The sequence below is a fragment of the Brachyistius frenatus genome, unplaced genomic scaffold, assembly GCF_029030835.1.
Source record: "Brachyistius frenatus isolate BFR_SWC_R1_liver_20210118 unplaced genomic scaffold, ASM2903083v1 Contig_22, whole genome shotgun sequence".
Lineage (NCBI taxonomy): Eukaryota > Metazoa > Chordata > Actinopteri > Embiotocidae > Brachyistius > Brachyistius frenatus.
Window position 1 is genome coordinate 3,441,908 of NW_027210621.1, and position 14,628 is coordinate 3,456,535.

Sequence of the window (14,628 nt, forward strand, 5' to 3'; positions counted from 1 at the left end):
TTTACAGAAGTAGCAGCATATGCGGCACCAGACTTAGAAGCCATGAATCTTTTCACAAGTAAAACCCAGAGCATAACTGTGGTGTGTTTTAAGTACCAACTCACCACATTTAAAAAAAATCAAGAGGGAAGAACATTAGAAATACATTTAAATACAATACAGTGAACACCACTACTAACTATGTCCTCAGTAATAAACATACTGGAATTAACTGTTAAATTATAATCAACGTAAATACAGAATTTGGGGCAGATCTTCTGTAGTGGATTGCATTAAATTATAGATGGCCAGAGAATTTATGTGAAAGGAGGCAAGAGTATTTTTCAAGTAATACTACTACTGCTGCTATTAATAGTTTTATATAATGTACATATGCATGACCCAAGACCCCGGGAGAGTTCTTTGCCGAGAGCTGGATCTCCACGGACCCACCGCCTCTGATCCGCAGTATCATCCTTGATTTATTTTTACCACAATAAAAAGATGCTGAAAAATAATTTTAATATGATAATTTCCACACGTGCAAAAATAATGTTAGATGCATTATAATCTTTATAAATAATACAATAAGTATTTTTTTACTTGAAAGACCAGGTTTTTTCTATATTATAAAGCAATCACCCTTTTTTGTCTTTTGATGTCTAAAACTTAACTAAATGATTTAAAAAAGGACCTCTGAAACATAAACCATAAACAGAAGATTTGATTTTTTTTGGATTTTATACACTTTATTGATCCCCGAGGGGAAATTTCTTCACTACAGCAGGGGGGCTCTCAGGGGGGAGCTGCTGCAGCAGGCTGCCACTAGTGCGGCGCCAGGTAACCTGACCTGAGGTGCATGTTTTTGGATGATGGGAGGAAGCCGGAGAACCCGGAGAGAACCCACGCAAGCACAGGGAGAACATGCAAACTCCGCACAGAAAGGCCCAGGACCGGATTTGAACCCGGAAGCTTTTTTGCTGTGAGGCGACAGTGCTAACCACTGCACCCAAGATGCCAAGTGTGAATTCCTTGCCGCTAACTTCCTGATGGGAAGCCGCCGCACACTTTAGTAAAGTGATAGAGGTGACTTAATAAAATCAAGGTTTGAGTTAATTATTTTTCAAATATTATTTCACAGCTCAAAATGTGCTCTAATTGGACCAAACTGTAGAAGAGACCACAACAGCACAAGAGGACGAAGTGAAAATGATTTGAGCTTCATAATGTTAATGTATAACGGTGTACGTATAACACTTTGCATGCCACAGGAGAGTGAGATCTTCACCCTGCAAGAAAATTGATTTGCCATATTTGTCAGTAAAACAACACCACAATAAAAGCACACAGAACCTCACAACAATGCATAGTGCAGGATAAACTAATTGAGTTGTGTTTTTAGTTGCACAGGTGTTCACAGGTTTGGAACTTGATAATGAACTCATTTACAAAACTTATGAATAGCTTTTTACTGTCATCGAGCAAAGACTTCACCTAAAATTAGATTTGCATTTCTACATTTCACATTTATTGTATAGTTAATGGACAAAAGCCACGACTGATTCCATCAAATTGACATGAGTTGAAAGCAATGTATTTTTACACAGTCCTTTCATAATTACTTTTCCTAACCTTTCCTTAATAGTACACACACACACACACACACACACACACACACGGCTAGGCAGTGCTGTGATTTACCACAGTGCCCTTACCAAAGTGCCCTCGTTGTAATTACTCTCCATCCAATATCCTGACCCTGATGATTGGCAAGAGCAGAATGTTCTAGATGCCACCATCTCCGGGCCGGGAGTGACTGGGACCTGCTCCTTTATCTCCCACACACACCTTGTCCTGCCGCGAATGAGAACACGTCGGAGGTGAAGGCCTTGAGCACTTTGCTTCTGCTTCCATTACATTTTGAGGAGTGGGAGGATCTGATAGAACGTTACCCACATGAAAGCCATGATAATTTGCCCGAGCTAACATGCTTCTCTCCCCCTTGTCTGACATGGCCTTGGGCTCTGAAGTAAATAAGGAAAGCTGCTTCAGGTAAACCAGCCTGGCTCCCATCTGGCTGCTGAGTGCTCCGTGCCATACAAATTGCATTAAGGTTTTCCCCACCTTCCTCACGATCATTTAGTCCCTTATGGGCCTTTGGCCGGCAGTGTTGTCTGTGTTAGAAGGCAGAGGTTCTTGGTAATCCAATGAAGGTGCGTGGGCGAAGGTAAATATTGAGCACAACAACAAACAGCATTCAGTAAACAGCCGGAGGGAACGCAAACGAAAGTCTTTCTTTCAAACTTTACTGTGTTTTTCTACATTTTTGAAGTAATATTAAAATTCTGATTTGTTCTTGCAGTATTAATAACTCATATTGTGACTTTTAATAAATACAAAAATAAATGTTTTTGTACAATTACTAATTTCTCTTTTATGGGTTCACATTTTCAAAACTTTTTACTGACTGTCTCTTGTACTCCAACGCTGAAAAGATTTGTCAACAACAGATTACAATACGTATGATCTGGTCTTTAAAGTATATTTAATTATTTTTTTTTTTAAATTATTTTGCTTTAGATTGCATTTCAAAATAAAGAGCAGAAGGTGTCATCAAAATTGGGAACATTTTCATTGCAATTTCAACTGCACAAAACAAAACTAAGGTAATTCTAAATCATGCCATATAAAGCTGAACATAGAATATTTACTATACACATTTGTATAGGATGGCATCAGATAGAGAAATGTAACAGTGCTATCCCAGCATGTTTTCAACATTTTGCCACATCAGCCTCACTTTTCCCGCTTTCCTCACTGAGCACGTGTTGTCAAGGTCAGGGTGTGAGCCCCAATTAGGAAATAAATGTATTCATATTTTTATTTATTTTTAGATTTAGATTTATCAGAGTCTAATTCATAAAAACGTGAATTTAACAGTTTCTAAAATGAGGCATACATTTTAAGTTTGGGTGGTCCTTGAATGTCGCTTATGTCAAAGCAGTAAAGACTGATCCAAGGTTCAACCCGCACTGACTTCTTTTGTGCTGACTGTGAAGAGTTAAAAAAAACTTGAAAAAGGGAACTGAGAAATATTATGTTGGTATAATGTTACCAATTGTGAAAACCTGCAAATAGGACCGATTACCTTTCTACTTCCATACACACTCACCGGCCACTTTATTAGGTACACCTTGCTAGTACCGGGTTGGACCCCCTTTTGCCTTCAGAACTGCCTTAATTCTTCGTGGCATAGATTCAACAAGGTGCTGGAAACATTCCTCAGAGATTTTGGTCCATATTGACATGATAGCATCACGCAGTTGCTGCATAATTGTCGGCTGCACATTCATGATGCGAATCTCCCGTTCCACCACATCCCAAAGGTGCTCCATTGGATTGAGACTGGTGACTGTGGAGGCCATTGGATTCCAGCGCATTGTCATGTTTAAGAAACCAGTTTGAGATGATTTGAGCTTTGTGACATGGCGCATTATCCTGCTGGAAGTAGCCATCAGACAATGGGTGCACTGTGGTCATAAAGGGATGGACATGGTCAGCAACAATACTCATGTAGGCTGTGGCGTTTAAACAATGCTCAATTGGTACTAAGGGGCCCAAAGTGTGCCAAGAAAATATCTTCCACACCATTACACCACCACCACCAGCCTGAACCGTTGATACAAGGCAAAATGAATCCATGCTTTCATGTTGTTTACGCCAAATTCTGACCCGACCATCTGAATGTCGCAGCAGAAATTGAGACTCATCAGACCAGGCAGTGTTTTACCAATCTTCTATAGTCCAATTTTGGTGAGCCCGTGCGAATTGTAGCCTCAGTTTACTGTTCTTAGCTGACAGTAGTGGCACCCTGTGATCTTCTGCTGCTGGAGCCCGTCTGCCTCAATGTTCCACGTGTTGTGCGGTCAGAGATGGTCTTCTGCATACCTTAGTTGCAACGAGTGGTTATTTGAGGTACTGTTGCCTTTCTATCGTCTCGAACCAGTCTGGCCGTTCTCCTCTGACTTCTGGCATCAACAAGGCATTTTCGCCAAGAGAACTGCCGCTCACTAGATATTTTCTCTTTTTCAGACCGTTCTCTGTAAAACCTAGAAAATCGCACATGAAAATCCCAGTAGATCAGCAGTTTCTGAGATACTCAGACCAGCCCGTCTGGCACCAACAACCATGCCACGTTCAAAGTCACTTAAATCACCTTTCTTCCCCATTCTGATGCCTGGTTTGAACTTCAAACACATACAGCATACAGTATATACACATATACACATCATACACATGTGGATTTGGCATGTTAACATAAACATAATCGGGAAATTTCCAATTCTCTTTCTATACACTGATGGCAGTTTTGGTGTGTGTTTGCTGTCACGTTACTGTGCGACATTCATGTGAAGTTGCAGGACTGTTTTCTCCTCAGCAAATGATAATCCTTAACAGTTTTATTGTATTGTCGACATCATCTATTGTTGTAGTTGTTGTGCTTTCATTATCAGCTTCTAAAGTCCCATATGTCAATTGACCTGAATGTGAAGCATTTGCAACGCAAAACAATATAAGTATAGTTCCAACGAAGTTCTCTCCTCTCCTAAAAAGTTCATTTGAAAATTCAGCAGCAGCGGTCCTATTTCAGTAGCAGCTGTAGACTGTATATAAAAGTGGACGTAGCTTCCGTGTCTGAAAAATGAGGCCGATGCAAAAGTGCCTTAAGCTGCAATATCACCTAGGGCTGCAGGAGCTAAAGCCCCTGGCTCCATAAGCTCCCATTCAACTTATTACAAATATTTTTTTTCCAAAAGTTATTTTGGTGTTGTTAACTAAGTCACTACTTTAAATAATCACATCATTGATCAGAAAATAAGTTTCCAAAAGCTGCGTTTTTGGGGTCGTGCCTGTTTGATTGACAGGCCGGTCAGGTTTCCAATATTGGTGTGCGGGACGTAATATCATCAAGTTTCCAATCAGATCAAGTCAGATGCACTGCTCGCTCCCAGCTCGTTCAAATATGGTCACAACTGGCTCCAAACTGCTCTGAACTAGCAAAAATGCCGACCGCCAAAATCCGAACCCAAGTCTTCATAACGGATGTTCACAAACCAATGGGTGATGTCACTGTTGGTTGCTGCTTGGAAGTACATATTGCTGCTGTTAAGTGCATATAAGGGAAACATTGCAATATGCAAGACAATATTACAGAATCCATAAAAACTTTTGCAAGCTCAGTTCACCAAACAAACTAAAGTTCTTGCCTCAGGTAAGGGTTTATCACATATGGCTTTGCAACCTTCCTACAACTAAAATAGAAAAAAAGCCTACAGCCAAGGCAAAAGCCAGACTACTCTGAATTTGTAAGGAATTATGAACATTTTTAATATGATACTGATGCTGGCATGAACAGCAGACTTTGAGTACCGTGAGAAACCTCTGGATCAAGAGTGTCAACATTGTGCAATGGAGCAGAAACAGAAGTGTTGTGTCTCAGAATCAATGTTGCCTTAGGATGTATGGGACACAGTGATGCCCTCAAATCTTACTACACTCGCACCATGAGACAAGAGCAGCAGGCAACAACAGCTGAATTAAGACGCACCAGGGAGGGCTCACATAGTGAAAACAAAACAGTATTTTATGATGAGAAAGTTTCACAGCGTAGCTTAAAATACATTTAAAATCTATGCTATACTTCCTTAAGGCGTCGGGAAGCCAAAAGGCAGACAAAGGAATGCCAATGAAGAAATATGAGTATATATATTGTGTAATGTAGGAAATGGAAGCTACAATTTAAAATAGTTCCTTGCAAATGTTCACAGCCTCAGTGTGTAATCTGTTTAAATCCTCCGACGACCCTGGCAGTCACATGATGCTGAGTTTACAAGGTTCTCATTCCAACACGGACCATGTTGCTGAGTCCAGAATCAACTATGTGACGCATGAGGGGATGAAGTGCTGTAGACCGAGCACAGATTGAGCCTTTAAATATTAATTTCTTTGTTCAAATGTGACTGCTTCAATTATTAATACAGTAGATGCAAGACAGAGAATTGTGGACTTTATAAATAACCTGATGCTGAAAATTGAGAAAATAAGGGGTGAAAGGAGCTCCAGAGTGGACCCAGATGCTTGTTTTTGTAACAGAGGTCACAGATGTCGGGAGGTGGTGTTGGATTATTATGCAGCATAGATGCAGAAAACTGCTTAGCTGAAGCAAATCAAATGTTATGAAGAAATTATTTTAAAATGAAGATTGACAAGAAATAGGGCTTTTTCAAGACTTGCAAAGACAACCGATAAGCAACTAAAAAAAATACTTTTGACATGTCATTATTGACTATCCTGTCAAGTATTTTTATCGGTTTGTAAATTCTTAGACTATAAAATGTCAGAAATGGTAATAATGCTTTAAAATATCATGTTTTGATCCATCAAAAACTCTTCTAGTGAGGAAATCAAATGTTCATAGCTCTCTTGATCCCGTTAAAATTCATTTACACGTTTTACGTGTTTGAAGATCCAAAGCGTATGTCATGCAAGAGAGCCAATAAAAACAAATAGAATGGTCAAATTTGCCACACTTATATTCAAGATGTATTAATTGATTCACAACATCAACCTAAAGCCTCGTAATGATCAGCTACCTTTTGCGCTGTCAAAGTTACCGCATTACGGGGTAACACAATACTGTATATAAAAGTAATAATAATGATAATATAATACAAACTCAACACTTCCTGTATTGCTTTAAATTAAAAGCCCCATAGCGTGTTATTAGAAAGAAACCCCTCATTTCTTAAAAAGCCATTTTTTGTGAAATATTTGCAGAGACGTGTTGCGGGCAAAGTCAGACAATAACACTTTAGATGAGTGATCCAGAACAACCGTTGAACATAGCAGTATTACAGCGTTACATTTATTAAAGCGATAGAAATATATCTTATTTAATTGCCACCATAGCAACAGCAGTTGCACCTGAGAAATGAGCCGTCTGCGCCCACATGTGCATGTGCTCGTACACACGCTCACATGCGTGCTGCCGTACTTTGACAAATAGCACTACACCCCTGCATATGATACCAAACACAAGATGCCAATATGCTTTTCTTAAACACAGCCTTTGATTGAAATATCGCTGAACTTTTTATTAAGCTGTACACTCTGAATGGTTCTGGAGTTCTGGAGGTGCATCTCCGCCCTTTGACTGCTTTTTAAAGACATGTTGCTCTGAGATCTCTTGAAAGACACAGGGAAGGGAAAAAGAAAAAAAAAACATATTCAAACTCGTGGTCTAAAACAACACAAATAAATGATTCATTTGAATCACAGAACATCCTCAAGATTGCTTCCTGATGGCTCCCAGACCAGAACTTCTGCTCTTGTTGCCAGCATGCCTCATTGAACACCTGCTCAGATGAAAAGGTTTCCTCAGACACGAGTGTCATTTCCTCTGCATTTCCTTTTTTGTGTGTGTGTGTGTGCGTGTGCTTGTGGTCAACACACTGACCACACAATACTGAATCCAGAAGTGTAAGTGTGGACAGGAAAAATGTTGATAATTGACTTGGGTTTTTATTCCTTGAAACAGGAGGCAGAACACATTTGCCTGCTTGTTTTTCACTCTGTCACCCACCTGACCCAAAGCCTCTATATAAAGTACACAGTCCATCCACTGCGGGTTTACTTGAGACTTTAGAGGGAAAAAAAATTCTAAAAGTACAATACAGACTTTACAGGTTTCGATGCCTTGGGTTATAAACACAGCATCCCACCTGCATCTCACTTCTTACTTGTGACACTTCCAGAGAATATTTCCTGCGCTCCTTTTCATATTTTACACCACACTTCATGAGGAGATTGAAGCTATTCTTCCTCCTTGACTGCATAAAATAGTCCTTTCACAACAGCACCACTACCCCATACCTAGGACACCCTGCAGCTTTTAGTTTAAAAAGGAAGAGAACAGCAAGTTGATGTTTGTTTGAGGACTGGGTAAAATACCTATGCTGAATGTCTCCTTGGGGCCAAACACACAAAGCATTAACTGTCAGCCACCGAGTTCCTCTGCCTATCAAAAATCTCCAAGGACTATTTAGCTGTCAGCTCCCTCACTGCACCTCCCAGCTCCACTATTTTTAAACGAATTTGAGCAGAGCAGGTGCTGATTGACACCACAAACTCCCACTCCGTCTCCCTCTGTCAGCATAAACACTCATGCCTTTCATTTCCAAGGGATGTGGAGGGAAGTTGAAAGATAAAATTACATTACAGTAAAAACATCAACATTCATTGCTGATAATCAAACTAGCCATGAGGAAGTTTACCGTCTCTTCTGCGCTCCAGTCAGAGTCACACTGTTTTTTTTTAAAGTGGCAAATTGTGGAATCCAAGCACATTTGCAACTTTGGCCTCTATTTGCTCAGCACAAGGGAAGTACAAGTGGTTTGGGTAATGCATGGGTAATGCATGTGCTGCAGCATACAGACCACATTTTATTCAGATGTCTTGGTTAGGGCACGGAAAGCTGAGAATTAAAGTTGGATGGATCAGAGCCAATATTTCCACGTAGCTCGGAGGATCTACTGGCTTTCCACAAAGGTACTGTGTGCGTTTGGAAATGTGCTTGAAATGCATTTTACTGCAGCATTTTGAAACTTATTACTCTTGCTGGAAAACTAAAATCCTCTCCATTATACTTCAGAAAAGACCACGTGTGTTATCATTGAAAAACGATGAATTCCCCATGGTCACAGACTTTTAAACACAAAACGTCACACGCAAACACATGCAGGTTTGACAGACTGTATTGATAACATGTCTGTCTTTACCAGACAGGATAAATAAACAATTTGAATGGCTGTAGAAGAAAGAACCACTAAGACTGCTGAATGCATTCCAACTTCCAGCAAGGGCACAGCTTTTGTGAGACTGACAAATGCAAAATTACTTTTGAGAAAGCAAAGCGCGGAGATGACGTGGAATATGTTTTGGTGGGAGGACAAAGGCTGTGCGTGTGGGAGATTGGAACAGCAGCGTTGTTGTTTGACAAATGGCAATTATCTTTTTTTTCACACTTTTGTTCCACTAATTGCATTTAATGTTGAAATTCATTATTCCTGCATGTCAAGACCAACTTCAAAAGGAACATACCCCAAATTCCCCCCCAAAAATATGAGTCAACACAAAGTTGGAGGCACTGAGAAGTTTGGCCCTTGCATGGCTCTACTGGTGAGATCAATCAGCACAGCTGGTTGGGTTTTAATTCTGCCTGCTTCGCTTTACTCCCACTGCTCCAAACACTCTTGCAGTTGTCTCAAAGCCAGACAAACACGGGCTTCAATTAAATCCACTTTGGCTCCCTTTGCACTCCGAGGTGTGTTGCTTTCCTTTGAGTAAGGTCTGCCAGCACACGCATAAACACATACACGGATGCCGACACCGGACTGACCTGCTGGAGAAGTCTAATAGAACTCGCTGGCAGATGTGTCATGGGAACAATTCACCTTGCCATCTGTTTTTCAGTGCTTCATTGCCAAATCCCTCCCCCTCTGTCCCACAATCAAGGACAGGATGAAATACAAGTCCCATTATGGGGAAGCAGCTAATAATGCATTATCAATTAGTCCCCTTGGCTACTGATCGATGCTTAGCAGGTGGTACAAGGCCATTTTGTTCATTTAGGACTATATTGTCCTCTTCCCCCGTGATTCTCTTATTTCCTTCTGTTCATTAGATCCTGGCTCGCAGACCTATCAGGTTTTGCTTAAATTGCAGCAGAACTGATGTTCAATATTCCATTAAAGATCATGTTTAATCACTGTTGGGCAGCCACGGCACCACTGTGACAATTCCTGTCCTGAATTGAATTGTGACAATAATAAAATGACAGTGGGCTTTTTGCCGTTTTCAAATAAATGTCATTCACATAAATGGACCTCGTCTTCTGCGAAGGCAAAGGCCTTTATCTGCACACGTGTTGTTGACCTATACAGATGTGAAGGCAGAAGGAAAGAAAAAAGTGTGATACAGTGAAAGAGGGAGAAGGGGACAGGGGGGAGAGCTTGTGTGAGAGAGGTGATTGGCTGCTATAATACCATGGATAAGTATTGTGGTATTAAAATAAAGGTTACAGATCATTTCGGATAAGCCTAGCTTATCTCCCCCTTAGATCAGAAATTAAATATGTCATCACATTACAATCCAGGATCTAGTCAATCAGAAAATACATATTTTATACAAATGAATCCTGGCTGGTCTGCAGACACCGGGGTTAGCCTTGCATGTGGTGCCATACCACATCATCAGTTCTATTCGAGAAGTGATGGATGGCTTTAAAAGATTTACTGACTACGTCATACGCGGTATTTAGACTTCAAAGGATTGAAAGAGGACAGGAGCTGATGCTGATAAACTTGGGGGATATAGAAGGGGGTTGTATTCCCTACCCACTGGGGATTTAAATGATTTGTGGAATATCAGTTATTAATATTGTATATACGATTCTACTATAAAATATTTCATAAAGTGCGAGGCAAATGTGCAGCGTTTCAATATTTCCTCCCATCATCTTCTATTTTCTTTGTAGAAGCCTTGTCGACGTCCGCTTCAATCAACAAAGAAAATATAATCTCCCATCTTCATAAGGCAGTTGCTGAGGTTTATTGAAATAGGAATGTGAAATGCATGTATTTTCCACCTGAGAGGGTTTGCTTTTGTGGTGACAATGCGAAGCACGGATCAAAATCGTTTCCATCAATGCTGGCAGATGAAATGCAAACACAATCAAATCAGTCTGGCCCACACAACAAGCTTCCGCTCAAATGCCAATCTCACTTCACCTCATCATGTGTCTGATGAGAAATCATAGTGTGGGAGAATCTCCTAATCTATGCAAACACACTGTCAGCATTGATTTGTTCGGAGGGGATATGTCTTTATTAGGACCGGCCAGACGTCTCCTCCCTCTGACCTGGGAAAGACACAGAGCTGGCCGGGGCTTCGGAAGCAGTCGCAGCCATAACAATTGAGATAAGTTACTGAGGACAGGTAATGAGAACCGATAGACTCGTGGATGGATCGATATTGGACATTGAGACATTGAAACCAGGAGAGGAAGGACAAATTGTGACATCTCTTTCCTTTTCCATGTTCAAAAGAGTTTCTGAAATAAGTGGGGTGTGTGTGTGTGTGTGTGCCTGCAGGGATGTGAGTGTGTATGTGTGTGCGAAGGGGGCCAAAGTGTTCACGCAATACAAAGGTGTGTAAGTAAGTCTGACTATAAGTAAGGAACACTCACAGTCAGCTGGAGCAGCTCTTTTGTCTTCCCTGCACTAAATCACTTTCAATAAACAGACCTGTCTGATGAGGCCAGAGGTCATGTCAGCTGCAGACAGTTATCCACATGTCATGTTTTCTGCGCCTGAGCTCTGACTACTGAGCAGTCTGACTGAAACATGCCTGCACTTCAGACCTGGGCTAGTTATTAATTCAAACCCTTCCAGTTACTTTGACGTTTGCAGACAGAGTCTGCTGGGACAGCACATGGACGGAGTTTGCTGAATATTGCTTCTGCTGTGCTGGGTCAGATCGGTTCATCTCTGAAACAGTTATGCATTTGATATTTCTTCAACTCTGCTCTGCAGTGTGAAGGTGAGGGCATTATCGATTATGGCTTTGGCTCTCTTTGATCAGTTTGTTTTTCTATTTCATATTCTTTAAGTAAGAGATGCATGCATAAAAAGTCATTAGGAATTCAGGAATCCCTTGACGTTTTCTTTGCCGGTCCACAGCAGACGATGTAAGGTTGCTTCAAGTGCACTGGTGATCGGACATGCATTTGGAAACAGGCCGTCTTGTTCGATTTTCTACTGGTGTCCCAGACAGAAGTATAAAAAAACGTTTCTCACTGCTTTAGTCATTTTTGAACACACAGGGAGCCATCGAATGTAGCAGGTTTTTAATAATCATTTAATTTATAGAAAATAATTAAGTTTATAAGCAAACAAAAAAAATGATGCATCATTCTTGCATGCAGAGAAATGTATCTTATTAATCTTACTTTGAAGCTTGGGAGGTGTGTTACAGGGTGATATTGATATATGACATAATATAATGTCTTTGACAAAATAAAACAATGATATCTATTACTGGTTTATACAGTGAAGGAAATACCTGGCAACTCACACTGAAGCAAAAATAATAAAGAATGATAGTCTAACATTGTCATAAAGCGTGCTCTGTGATTTGTAATATTACCCAAACAAGTCTAACACCCTGAAATGTTAAGGGAGAGCTACCTCAGTGTAAATGATACGGAAGAGTCATGTATATGATAGTAAACGGTAAGTAATCATATTGCGCGGCTCGTTCCTATTTAAAGAAATGAAGACTGCTCAATAGATTTTAAGTTGCAACACTAATTGTTTTTTTTCCCCCACTGTGGTCAAATTTAACCTTATCTTTCTTTTATTTGCTCCATCTGCCTGGAGCCTTCAGCAGTTATTGTAGATCTAAAATTACAAAACGTGGTTTCTCTTTGGAAATGTAAATCACTGCTGCAAGAAGCTTTTAATGTTTTGGGATGTTTTTAAATATTTTGTTCGTATCGATAATTTATTGTTTTGGATTAGACATGGTTATTTTTAATGTTGTTAGCCAGTGTGTCGGTGCCATTTAGGTTGTTGTTAGGATAAAATCTTGTTCACTACTTTTAGAATTTTTTTTGTCATATGTCTGTCTGTAACTTGTTATCCCTGCTTATCTTAGCCAGGGTGCTCACGGGGGATTTTTTTTTCTACCGAAAGTTTACATTTATTAGTAGTTTTTCAAATGGACGTCTGCTTCTAACAATATATTCAAAACTCAAAACTTCATTGTTGGGCCTCTCCTCTATCAAATACTGGAAGAAGAATATTATTGAACAACAAATGTGCACACCATCTCCAGCAAGGAATCTTGACTCCAATGTGTCTACATGCAATTTCCATTATTTTTTAATTTTGTCATTTACATAACAAATAAAAAGGGATCCTTGATAAGAATTGCAATCAGTGTCTGATATCTCAGGACCTTTTTGATTGTTGTTTGCTGGTCACAGGGGCACACATGGTACTTACATCTCTGTCTATGTTATTAGAGAAAAGAAGCATGAATTGTTCTGGGTGTAAATGGGCAGAGGTGACCTTTAAGTGTCAAGTAAAAAAAAAACATTTTTAAAGTTGCTCTCAAAGAAATATGTTATTTTGAGAAGGCGATTTTTCTCTGTTCCACTATAATTGTCAATCTTTTTTTTTTTTTTTTTTTAACTTGGATATGTCTCCAACTCCTCAAGGCATCATGTTGATATCAGGCAGCTTCTGGTGTGACAGAAGTCCTGGTTGCTTGGCAACAGGTGTGAGTTTAGAGTCCAGTGTGACTGTGACGACCAGTGTGAGAGGACAGCCTGACAAGCTGCACGTACACACGCGCAAGCACACACGCAAGCACACACACACGCACGCACGCACGCACGCACGCACGCACGCACACACACACACACACACACACACACACACACACACACACACACACACACACACACACACACACACACACACACACACACACACACACACACACACACAGCTTTAGTGCAGTTGGATGTGTGCGCCTCACATGTCTCCAGCAGGAAGGGGGATTAGACAGAGCCATCAGTAAACTCCTCCAGGCAGCGGTGACATTAAACAGCACAAGTGTTTGAGAGATCGATGTGGGTACCTTGGAGCAGCCATACCTCTGGACAACCGCATGTCCTTCATAACGGCACAGCTCCACATATGAGACATTCATCATCAAAGGCAGTGGGACCACAGAGTGATGTGCAGAGCTAAGAGGGAGCCTTGGAACTTCGTGGGGTTTGTAGAGCCGGAGCACTTCGCTGCTGCGGGGGTCCGGTGGCACGCAGCACGACGGATTTGTTTCACAGACAAATGAATGCTCACTATAACAGTTCATAACCACATGGCAAATGGTCCATCATCATTAAACATTGGCAGAGCAATGTTTCATTAGTAATGTGATGTTCCCATAAAATCAGCAGTTTATGGGCCACATCATGTTCTTTGGCTATTGACAAAACACAATTCATATTCCCCAGATCAAAGTTGGTGATCCACAATGTCATCCAACTGAGGGCTGCTAAAATCCAGTGATTGTATATCAGACAATCCGTGGGTTTACATGATGTTCATGTTGATCAACATGGTTGATCTTCGGGTGGAGTTCTTCAGATGTTCGACCATATCGGAAATCAAATGTGCTCACAGTCGTTCTGAAGGTGGAGTGAACAGCCGACCATCAAAGAAAGGATGAAGGGAGCACGAGGGATATTTTATAAAGATAGAGATAACAGTGCACATTTTCAGACAATCTCTCCAGAGAGTCATCGATAGAGTCACACTGAGAAGTACTCATGACAAGTGTTCAAAATAATTGAGAAAAAAAGAGCTTGAGTGAAAAGTACAATGCCTGGGCCCTGACTGACCGCTGCACAGCTAGCTAATCACGGCGTGAAGTGGGTCTGAATATCTGATCGTCAGTTTCAGAAAGTTACATATAGTGGACATCACTGCTCCCCCCCCCCCCCATCAGACGTAGGACAGG

The 14,628-nt window shown here is 40.7% G+C and overlaps 1 protein-coding gene across 4 annotated transcripts in view; it reads right to left on the reverse strand.

Moving 5' to 3' along the window:
• Positions 1-14,628, reverse strand: part of unc5a (unc-5 netrin receptor A) — a 135,036-nt gene that overhangs the window by 50,976 nt on the left and 69,432 nt on the right. The window lies entirely within an intron of this gene.